The sequence below is a fragment of the Camelus dromedarius genome, chromosome 5, assembly GCF_036321535.1.
Source record: "Camelus dromedarius isolate mCamDro1 chromosome 5, mCamDro1.pat, whole genome shotgun sequence".
NCBI classification, from domain to species: domain Eukaryota; kingdom Metazoa; phylum Chordata; class Mammalia; order Artiodactyla; family Camelidae; genus Camelus; species Camelus dromedarius.
Window position 1 is genome coordinate 40,213,464 of NC_087440.1, and position 11,545 is coordinate 40,225,008.

Consider the following 11,545-nt stretch of genomic DNA (forward strand, 5'->3'; position numbering starts at 1 on the left):
ACTATTTTGGACAAGAGGCCAGAGGTGGGGCAGTTTTGGAGTTGGTTAACTCAGTGGCTCGATGTGGTCAAGGACACAAATTCTTTCCACTTGTTCCCTGGCCACCCCAACTGAATTGGCTTTTGTCCTCCAGCTTGTCCCTCCATGGTCTCCTCGGCAACTTCTCTTCCTGATGATTATTCTGGATTCTTTCCTCCTTTCCTCACCTAAAGGATTTTTGTCTCAGGAGAGCTGAGGTCTGGGGTTTTGCACCTCTAGCCTGCCCTCCACCCTGCGTCTCCAGAAGGTTACCTGATCTGACTCCAGCTGGCACACCTCTGAGGCCCAGGGCCCCTCTCCTGTTCCGGTCCTGAGAATTAATTCACACCTTGAATTAAAAACCATACACAGTTCAGGGTGGGATTCATTGTTTCTTCCTCATTACTTGGGCTCCCCACTCCCGTGACTCTTCTGCTGTCTTCAGGGCGGCCTGCTGCTTCTCTGGGCTGGATGCCTTCCAAGGTTCAGACTGGCCCTCCTCACAGAGCAGTCTCTCCCCTGGGAGAGTCACCCACTCTGTGGTCTCCCTTCTCACTCCTCTGGAAGTGACTTTCGGCACCTTACCTAGGGAGAGGATCAAGTTCTCATTGCCGACCACGGCCTGTTGGTCTTGTCACCTGGATGCGCTGTCATCACTTTGACTTGAACGTGCCCCAAGTTGAACGCACTGTTCCTTCCCCGCCCAGACCTGTTATTGTGCGGCTGCTGTTAGCATTTATTATTCTATTTAAATATGGTTTAAAGCTAAGTAGAAGCTACCTTTTTTTCCAAGTACATGAATCAACAATGAAGATGAAAAATTGTTGCCTTTAGTTATGAGGCCCATTGATGTAAGTAAAAATTAAAAGGAAAACAGTAGCTCCAGCTCCACAGGGGGAAGGCCTGAATTTCAGAATAACTGGATGAGACATGACAGTTAAATGTAATGTGTGATTTTTTTTTTATTCTTTTTTCTTTCTGAAGGGTAGATTAAAGGGGAAAAAAACCTATAAAGGAGATCGTTGGGACAACTGGGAATATTTGAATATGCACTGTATGTTAGATAATGCTAGCACATTAATGTTAAACTTCCTGAGTGAGATTCTTATTCTATGGTTATGTAGGAGGAATGTCCTTGTTCTTAGGAAATACATGCTGAAGTATTTTGGGATGAAGTGTCACTGCATCTATAATTAACTCTTAAATGGTTCAGCAGAAAATAAAGAATTAAAAAGCAGAAAGAGAGAAAGCAAATACCATGAAATTCAATTGATGAATGTAAATGAGCAGCTTACGGTGTTCACTGTGCTACTTGTAACTTTCCTATTTGCAATTTGTTTGAAATTTTTCAAAATAAAAAGTTGGGGAAAAACTGTGACTGGTGGTGAAAATCACTCTTCTGATTTAAGGACTCTGTGTATATGTGTGTAGGAGGTATTACAGTTTAAGTTTATATTTAGAAATTTTGGAGGTATAATCATTCAAGAAAGTAGATGTGATCTTTGTCTACTTAAAACTAACAACAGTTTGAAGTGTTCTAATGGGTGGAAGGGCTGCTTAGGAATGCTGCTTCCTGAAGACAGGGGTTGTGTCAGTCTGCTCTCTGAAGGCCTCTACCACTTGGCAGACAGCCCTGTACACTGGACATATGTCCCATGAATCAGGAATTGGGCTGCGTGTCTCACTGCCGTGCCCAGATATAAGCATGGCCGCCTGGTTCTGTCCCACAGACTGGGTCGCCATGGGAGGTGGGAAGTACGGCATTGATCCTGCCAGTTATCAGATTAGGTTCTAGACTTTCATATGCATCATCTCTATCTGCGCAGACTCCTGCTGTGTTAGGAATGATCCTTCCCAGCTACAAATAAGAAAACGAAGCTCACACGTGATTTAAGTTTTAGCCCAAAGTCATAAAACTGGGTAAGTGGTAGAGCTGAGATTAAAACCAGGGCTTTCCACTAGAGAAAACCTAACAACTGCTACTAAGTTGGTCTCCCTGACTACACACTGTCCCGACTAGAATACGTCGCACAAATTTTCTACAGCTTACAAATGATCAGCCTGCTTGTGGAGCCAATTTTGTCAACTTGCTAGGGAGAAGTCCAGGTGGTGCACGTCTGCCCATCAGATACAGGGTTATCCAGATTACAAAGCTGGCCACTGCTGACACAAGTCAAGTCGGACAGTTCGGCTACATTAATCCCTGCTCTGGGGGGCGCTGCTGCAGCTGCTGCATTTCAGTAGAGGAGGTCAGTCAAGGCTTGTTTTCTCGCCTCTTTAGGGGGGCAACGTTAGGGTTTTGTTTTTGCTTTTTAGAAAGTGACTCAGGAATTAATTTCCTGAATTTCAATGGTCTTTCTTCCTATAGCTGGTCCTCCAGGTCCAAGAGACCTTTACTTTTTCAAGGTTCCAAGTATGACTTTAAACTCATTTTTTTCTTTTTGAAAATATAACTAAAACTAGACACGGGTTTTTTTTTTCTTTCCCAAGGAAAGTGTTTTTTTTTTTTTTTAATTTTAAAGTAACATTTTTATCAGATAACAACTGATAACAAGAGCTGTTATTTATTGATATGGCATAAAGTATTCTAAGTGATTTACATGTATTATTTTATTTGCTTCTTGCAACAACCTTGTGGGTAGGTGTTCTTCTCAGGGGAGGTTAAGTAACTCGCTCAGGTACTTCAGCTACTAGGTGGCAGAGGTAGAGCTGGAATTGGAACTTAGATGTAGCTAACAGCAAAGTCCATGTTAAATTATTAATTATAGCAGCCTCCTAATAATAAAACCATACGTGTTTACTGTAAAAATATTTGGAAAATACAGAAAGTCTGACGAAGAAATAAATTTCCCTGAAGCCCCCATATAAATAACTAGTAACACTGTCTTCAACCTTTTTCTCTGCATATTTATCTTCTGCATATATATAATATTTATTTGCATAAATATTAAGTGTAACGCAAGAAAGAAAACTACACGAAAAATTCCACTTTTCAAAATATGTGGAAATGATAAATAAATAGGACTCTAACTCCACATTCATTTTTTAGTCTAACATTATATAGTGACTACTTCCCAATATCATTAAATATTACCCAGAAATATGATTTTTTAATGGCTATATATTTCATTGTGTAAGTTTCCTGTAATTTAGCCTTTATGTTGATTCTGTTTTTTTTTCTATCATAAAATTGTGGTAAACATCTATATTAAGTTTTTGTTTGAATATTATGCTCTGATTCTTTTGTTGTTGTTGTTAGTGGGGAAGTTATTGGGTTTATTTATTTTCTTAATGGAGGTACTGGGGATTGAACCCAGAACCTCATGCATGCTAGGCATGCATTCTATCACTGAGCTACACCCTCCCCTGTTCTATTCTTATGAATGATCAAATATATGTGCTAGCTACCATGCTAGGCTCAAGACAATGGTGAGCAAAGAGGCACAGTTGCATCCCTCAGGTGGTTCGCCATCTAGTGGGGGAGATTTAATCCACTGATCACATACAAAACTAAATACAGACTGTGATAAAAAGGGAAGGCACGTGTTGCTGAACAGCACTCATCACCAGAGAGACCTGCCCTAGTCTAGGGGATCATGAAAGGTCTCTCCAAGGAAATAATACTGGGCTTGAGATCTGAGTGAAAGGTAGGAGCTAGCTGAGGAAGAAAGCTGGACAAGAGCATTCCAGGCAGTGGGAACAGTGGATACAAAGTTCTTGTGACAGGCAGCAGCACAGGGCATTTGAGGAGCAGTTAGTTAGCTTAGCAAGTTTGGGGGAGAGGATACAATCATGAAGCTGGGTTAGGATCTTTTTCTTTTTTTTTGGTAAAGAACCAATTTTTTACAATCTTGCTTTAACTGAAAATTAAAAATTTAGGAGTTAACTTCCACATATTTGTGCATTTCCTAAATTTCTTTCCATTATTAATTTCCAATTCCACTCCACTGTGATCAGAGAACATAGTTTCAATCCAGTGATTCAAACTAGAAAAGCAAATTATTTGTTTCCCTTTAATCTTCCAGGACTTGGCATGGCACATGGTGGCAGTAAATAGAAGGACCAAACTATCAACCCACAGATTCTCTTACTGGTCATAGGGAAAAACACAGCTTTGCAATGAGAGGGATCAGACTGTGACTATCTGCCTGCACTGATCCATCTTGGCCTCAGTATTGGTGAGGCAGCCAGATACCATATGCACCTGACATGATGTAGTATGAAGGACACAGCATCACCTACGAAATGTTCTTATCAAAAATGCTTCACCTGAAGCTAACTACCAGCCTACAGGGACTAGAGGAACAAGTGAAATGACATGCCAAGGAAATCATCAGACAAAGTGAGAAGGCAGGACATACTGAGTTTCTTCAACAAGTCAATGGCATTAAAAATAAAAATAGTGCTGGACATTATTCTAGATTACAAGAGACTTATGAATAAAACCAAATGCAATATGTAGACTTTGTTGGACCGTGGTTTGAACACACCAGCTGTAAATGACATACTGGGGAAAACTGGGGAAGTTTTAATATAGATCAGGTATTAGATTGTATTAAGAAACTGCTGATTTTGTTAGGCATGATAATGATCTCTCTCTGATGCACAGCCAGGGCTCAGAATCTCAGGTCTGGGCTGAGTGAGACTCAGGCAGGAGACCTGGGTTTTCCACAAGACCAAGAGTAGTCAATCTCCCTGGGTTAATCTCGGCAGTGAGGGAAAATAACTGCTACAGGAATATCTCTGGGTAAAAAGCAGTGGCTACTGAGGGTCTGATGTCTGAAAAGTACGGATGGCAGGTCTGGAAAAGTGCCAGTAAGTCCAATAGCTTCTTGGAAACATGTGGGCTTCACTGGAGTGAAAATTGTTCTGGAGCCCCCAAGGATCCTAATGTTAGGACTGATTCTTCAAAATAAATCAGTAATAAATCAGGTTGTATGCTGCCTTCTTTTCACCTGTACTATGTCACTGACCCTGTTGGAGTCTTTGGTAAACCTTCAGCTTTGGTCAGTTCTCTCTCACAGCTCCTTCCTCATGTCCACACATGAAATGTGGGGATGTGGAAAATGCCTGCATTAGTAAATAGGATTTCTTATTTTGCTTCAGAATAGGCTTGTTTGTGTACCATATGAGCTAAAGTTCCTGCTACCTTAGGGGAAAAAGTTGTAATGGTTTAAATTGTCTGTTTTGTTTTCTGCTAATTTAACTATTCATAGAATCTATAACCCTAATACAATCAACCACAAATTGGATAGCTGGATCATGACAGTCTGGATGGCCACCTACCTAGTTCCACTGCCTTTGGTCCAAGAATACTGCAGAAAGTAAGGTCCATGAATCTTTACTTAGATCCCACTTGTCTTATCTTGATGGGAAGCTTGCAGCCTCAGATACTACTTAACATTTCTAAGTATTGGGGAAAAGAAGAAAAGAGGAAATTTACATTTATTGAGTAGCTATTATTGGCCAGGCATTATACTAACTACTTCATCTATTTTCACCCATTTAATTGGGGATGAATATAAAGCAGTAGTTTTAGAGTAGTTAACTCTAAAAAAATGAAATCAGAGAGAGAGAAGGAGGGAGGGGAGAAGCAAGGATGTAAAACTGGCAAAATATTAACAATTACTGAATCCAAATGGAGGGTATACAGGTACTCATTTTATTCTTTCAACTTTAAAAATTTTTCATTATTAAAAAAAAGAATGTCCTTAAATAGTTAAATGTAGTTATCATGTGACCTAGCATATGAATGCTAGATCTATAACTAAGAGAAATGAAAGCCTACATCAGCACCCCAAAAAAGCTTGTACACAAATGTTCATAGCCCCATTATTTACAATAGCCAAAAAGCGGAAACAACTCAAAGTTGATGAATGGATAAACAAAAGTGGTATATCCATACAATGGAATATTATTTGGCCATAAAAAGGAATGAAGTTCTAATCTATACAAAAACATGGATAAATTTTGAAAACATTATGCTAAGTAGAAGAAATCAGTCATAAAACCCACATATTTTATGATTCCATTTACATAAAATAGGCAATTTTATAGAAACATGAAGCAGATTAGTAGATGTCTAGGGCTGGGGGTAGGGAATTAGAGATGGAGTGACTGTTAATGGGTATGAGGTTTCTTTTGAGGGGATGATGTTTTAAAATTAGATTGTGGTGATGGTTGCATAGTTGTGAATATACTAAAAACCACTGAATTCTACGCTTTAAGTGGATGAATTTTATGCTTTAAAGTATGACATGTGGACTACATCTCAAAAAGGCTGTTTAAAAAAAAGACAAGTCTGGAGTCAAGACTGCCTGGGTTTGGATCCTGTCTCTATCACTTTCTCTGTCATGTCAACTTGGGTCAGTTATTTAACCTCTAGGCTATAGTTTCTAATCTGTAAATAGAGTAGTAGCACCACTACTAGCCTTGTTTGGGGGGATAACCTATGTGAAGTAGCCAAAGTAAGTGCTCAGTAAATACTAGCTATTATCAATATTATCGATTATTGAACAACCCTAGAAGTTGAGACTATTCTCACTTTTCAGAAGAGGACTCCGAGGCCCAAAAAAGTTACTACTTTGCCTATGGTCATGAACCTAGAAGAAAGTTAAGAGAGGGCATTCTGATGACACAATACTGCAAAAGCCAGGCTTTTTTTCACCATGTAATTTTGCCTACAAGAGTAGATTATCTTCTGTGGCATAATATGCATTTATAGAAGGTGCTTTAAGAATTATGAAAATCATGTGAGAAATCAATACGCTAAAAAAAAAAACACTTCTAATTTTAACATAGCCTTTTATGCTAAAGTGGTATTATTTAACATTCCCCAAGCTTCTCAGTTTGATCATCTGACATAAAGAGGATCAATTTAGTGAAGACAGTCTATGTTTAAAATCCTTAACTGCCCCAAAGGCGCTTGGCTGAGAACAGAAGTATGTTTTTGAATGAATGAATGAATGAATGAACACATGCAAGCCACACCCTTCAGTAGTCACTGGCTCTAATGTGGCAATAGATTTTCCTACTGATTGTGCACTTCAAATAAAGAATAAGATTTATAACTGAAGGGTCAAGGTCCTCCTCATCCCAGAAATGGGCAAAAAGCCAAAATAACTCCTACTGATTAAGTTATAAATTCAACTACCACTTATTTCCAAAAAGTACTCTAAGTTCCCATTTAATCATCTCTCTCTACCCCACTCCCAAAACCACACAAACACACACAGCTGGGATTTTCCTGCTCCTTCCTTAAACCTGTTAAACAATGTCTGATTAACAATCTAGTATGGGATGTACTTGAGTGGCGTAAGTGGTCTGCACTGTGGAAAGCCTTCCAGCTACCACAGGAAAGAAGTCTGGGTGAATACTTAAATACAGAAGTCTAGCCTGCTGCACCAATTAGACCTGAGCCTTGCACTCTCCAGAGGGAAATTACACACCTGGCACATGTGTGTCTGGCATAACTGAGCATTCAGTAAATGTCTGCTGCCTGAATGACAGAAATTGTCCGCATTTCTTTGGTTCCTATTCATATTGCCCACATTTTTTTTTTTAATTAGAATTCTCATTTTTCCAGGTAAAATTTGAGTTCCACTGTATGGGCTAGGGGCAATGCTATAGATGAGAAAATAAGGGGAGATTTGAAAATCAGTCCCATTAGAGAAAGAGGAAAGTGAAGAGATTTAGGGCAAATCAGAGTCCTTTATGCTAAATTATTCTCTTGGGTTTGAGCCTTGTGCCAGTCAATTCAGTTCTCTTTATTCTGTGGTCATGGTATGGTCCCAAACCTGTCTAGTCTTTTGTTAATGCATGCCCTTGAAGAGGGGAGAGGAGGCAAAGAGAGAGGTGAAGCCACTCCCAATTTTTAAAAAACAAACAAGCAAGCAAACAAAAATCTTCAAAGCACAAGTCCTACTAATTAAAAGTCAGTGATGTCATCTTTGAAAACAGAGGGTAATGATTCAATGTACTTCAAAGACTATGAAGATTATGGGCCTTTCTGGTAATTCCCTGACTACAGATAAAATAAATACCCAGAGATTAAATGAAGCAGGACAGTCTACTGTAAAATCTGGAAGCACAGGGCCACTTAGACCCTCCACAGTCCACATGAAAGTTCATTCATTCATTCAACAACCTTTTAAGAGCTTGCTACATACCAGGGAACTATTTTAGGTGTTGGAGATCCAAATTAGGGGCTGAAAAGAAAGTGAAGCATGGAAGATCATTAGGAGATATTCAGAGGAGAGTTACAAAAAATAGTATTGGTAGAAACCTTCTCTCAAACCTCTAAGGCCCATAGAGTACTGACTATTCTCTCTTCCTTGACAGGTAAGCTTCTGGAAAGAATAGTTTGTACCTATACTACTGTACAGAATTAAGAAAAAGCATTTAGAAACTGGGATAGCAAGTGACATGGCCATGACCTCTAAGCCTGTCATCTGTGCACTAGCCCTATTGAATAGTCTAGACCAGTTTGGCTGTTATCCAACTCTTAGGGTACCTTGTACCTGGTGCAAGTATCACGCTGGTCACTTGTAGCAGGATGGCTGTTAGTCAATGACAGGTGGGAAATGACAGATACTGTGCTTGACCAGAGGTGTCTGAAAAGCACGGGTCTATATCACACTGAGATATAGATTTCAATCTGGCTTCTGCCCTCCTCACCCTGATGAAAATGCCATAGGAAAGGTCACTCACCTCCTTACGGCCGAGTTCGGTGGATTCTTTTATGTCATTGGATGTGACATCTCTGCAGCACTGACACCTTTTGCTTCTTTAACATTACAGAAGTTGTGTAATGTTACCTCCTACCTCTCTGACAACTCCTTCTGTCTTCTTTCCATTCTTCTCTTCTGCCTACTCCTTGGCCTGCTCCTCGTCTCGGGCTACCCTCACACAGATTATTGCTGAGCAATCTTATTGATGTTTCATGCCTTCCATCATATCCTGTTGACTTCTAAATCTCTATTTTCCAGGTTAGAAACTTGATGGTACACTAATGTGCTGAGAATGTTTACAAAAGAAATAAGTTTTAAGTTAAAAAAGCAAGATAAGGAATCCATTTTTTTCATTTACAATTGTTTTCAAAATTACACATTTAGCCCCAGAAGCCATTTTTATTCCAAGCGAAATCTTATATGAAATATATAAAACAATATAAAAGGAGTTTCTCTGAAGTGGAGATGAGCCCTATTCATTGACTCTTACTTCCTGGGGCTTCTCAGGAATTGCTAACCTACAGTGTTTTTTAATCAGGGGTCTTTGGACCCCCAAGGGATTCAAGGAAAGAATTCAGAGGACCCATAAAAAAAATTACGCTTTCATTTTAACTAACCACTACATGAAATCTACTAGTTCCTTCAACTATGAATATAGGCCATAACACAGTAGTATCAGCAGCAGTGATGGGTTCATCACCAATAGAAATCAGACACACACAAGTCATGTTATGTTGTTGCAAATATCTCAAAGTATCATTTACATTTATCACTACATATTATGGTAGTTATTATTGCCCTAGATATTGTTATATAATGTGTTAAAAAAGCATACACGTGAAGGTATCACAACCTTTGATTGATACATAATAGATATGTCATTAACTTTAAAACATTATTCTGAAAAGGGATTCACAGGCTTTACCAAACTGCCAAAGGGATTATTAACAGCACAATAAAAGGTTAAGAAGCCATGTGGAAACTCAGGACTCCATGAAAATTTACCCACATGGAACACAGAGCTCCCAAAGTAAGGTCTCTACTTTGTCCCTAGTCCTTCTCCAAAATGATTTAATGGAAGTGGTGATAAAAAGGCCCTTTTTGTTCTTGATGTTAAGGAGACATTCTCAGTGAAGAATCTGTTGGAACCTCACTTCAAATAACTGTATATTTGAAATAAAATACCTTGATTTTTAAAAGACATTTTCTGTAAGTGCTATTTAAAACTCACTTCTAGGAAATCTTTTCTCTTTTGATCCTTTCTTTTCCCTGCATTCCCTCAATGTTTATTCAATTGTTTACCACTAAATACCTATTAGTTCACAGGTCTATTTTGTCTCTCCAACTGGATTATAAACGTGCCCTTGAGAAGTTTATTTCCCAGGATGGCCAGAATAGTGTTCTACAAATAGACACTCAATAAATGCTTCCTGATGAGTATAAGGCTTTTCAGAAAAGTGAACTTGTTTACCATAAAAGCAACATTAAAAACCAATATGGTTGAGTTATTTTATTAAAAGGTGGTGAAAAAAGAGGAATCTTTGATTCTGGAAAATACTTGTGAAAGGAATTAAGACACTATGTTTATAAATAACTTTTATTTACTAGTAAGGATTAAAAATCTTCTTTAATAGAAAGTGATCCCTCAGATGACCTGAAAATTCCATTTTCTATCACCAGCAGAGTGGGTTAGGCTTTCTCTAGTGAGCAGATTACATGATGAACACTGCTAAATTCTTTCTAAAATCTTTGATCCAGGAATTCAGCCATGGTTTATATGTTGACAGACAAGAGTTTTACAACAAAAGCTCAAGCATAGAATAATAGAAAATACAACTGTGATTTTTAAAACTATAGGATATTCCATGTCAAAGGTGCTATAGCTAGCGTTTTAACATTGTTATATGAAAATTACTGCAAATCAGGCCTGTAAATCTAAATTCAAATTGCAGACCTATGACATTTCAGTCAATGATTTCTTTCATGCTTTCAAAATGTTACCTTCATTAAAAATGTAATTAATATTTTTTTCTTGCCACATTCACAAATTTCCCGATGTCTTTTCTGAGCCAATCTGATGTTTAAATGAGCTTAAATGTCAACAATACTAAAAATATAGTTAACGCTTTTCTAAATAATGATTAAGGCCTTGTACCCTTTCATTTAATTATGAAATTAATCAAGTCCTGTCAATTCTCCTACATACCTCTCAAATATACCCACCCCAAATGCATTTGCCACTGCCTCAGTTCAGGCCTCCTAACTGCCTCCAGTTTCTCCACTCTCCCAAACATCCTCCACATGGTCACAAAATGATCAGACTTGGAGTTCAGAAAGATCACACCACCCTGCTTAAAACCCTGTCCTGGCTCCTCAACCTGCACAGGTTTCATGTTCGGTAGCATGGTACCCATGGCCCTGAGCAGTCTGGCCAATACCTACCTCTCCTGCACTTCTCTCGTCACAGTGCGTCACACTAGAGTCATCAGCTGTGGTGAACTATCTACAGGGCACAGCTTTCCCTTCTCTGGGACACCCTTTCATACTGAGTACTGAACTCAAATACTCTTCATAAACTAGTTCAAACATTACTTCTTCTATTAGGACTTCTTGAAGCCTGTCCAACTCTAAAGTTAATCACCTCCTCTTCTAAATCTTGTAACGTATCATTGTACTTATCACACTGCACTATAATTGTTCATATGCTTGCTTCTTCTACATCACTGTAAACTTTTTCAGACCATGAAAGGTGTTTCCTGTCTATTAAACCAAACTGAATTTGATCTAGTGATCTCAGT

At 38.7% G+C, this 11,545-nt stretch overlaps 1 long non-coding RNA gene across 1 annotated transcript in view; it reads right to left on the bottom strand.

Moving 5' to 3' along the window:
- Nucleotides 1-9,189, bottom strand: part of LOC105094172 (uncharacterized) — a 29,127-nt gene extending 19,938 nt beyond the window's left edge. The window contains exons 1-2 of the long non-coding RNA XR_010380934.1: nucleotides 8,728-9,189; nucleotides 5,305-5,424 (exon numbers count right to left, since the gene is read on the bottom strand). This is a non-coding gene — a long non-coding RNA (uncharacterized LOC105094172). The remainder of the gene's footprint in view (nucleotides 1-5,304; nucleotides 5,425-8,727) is intronic.
- Nucleotides 9,190-11,545: the final 2,356 nt, after the last annotated feature.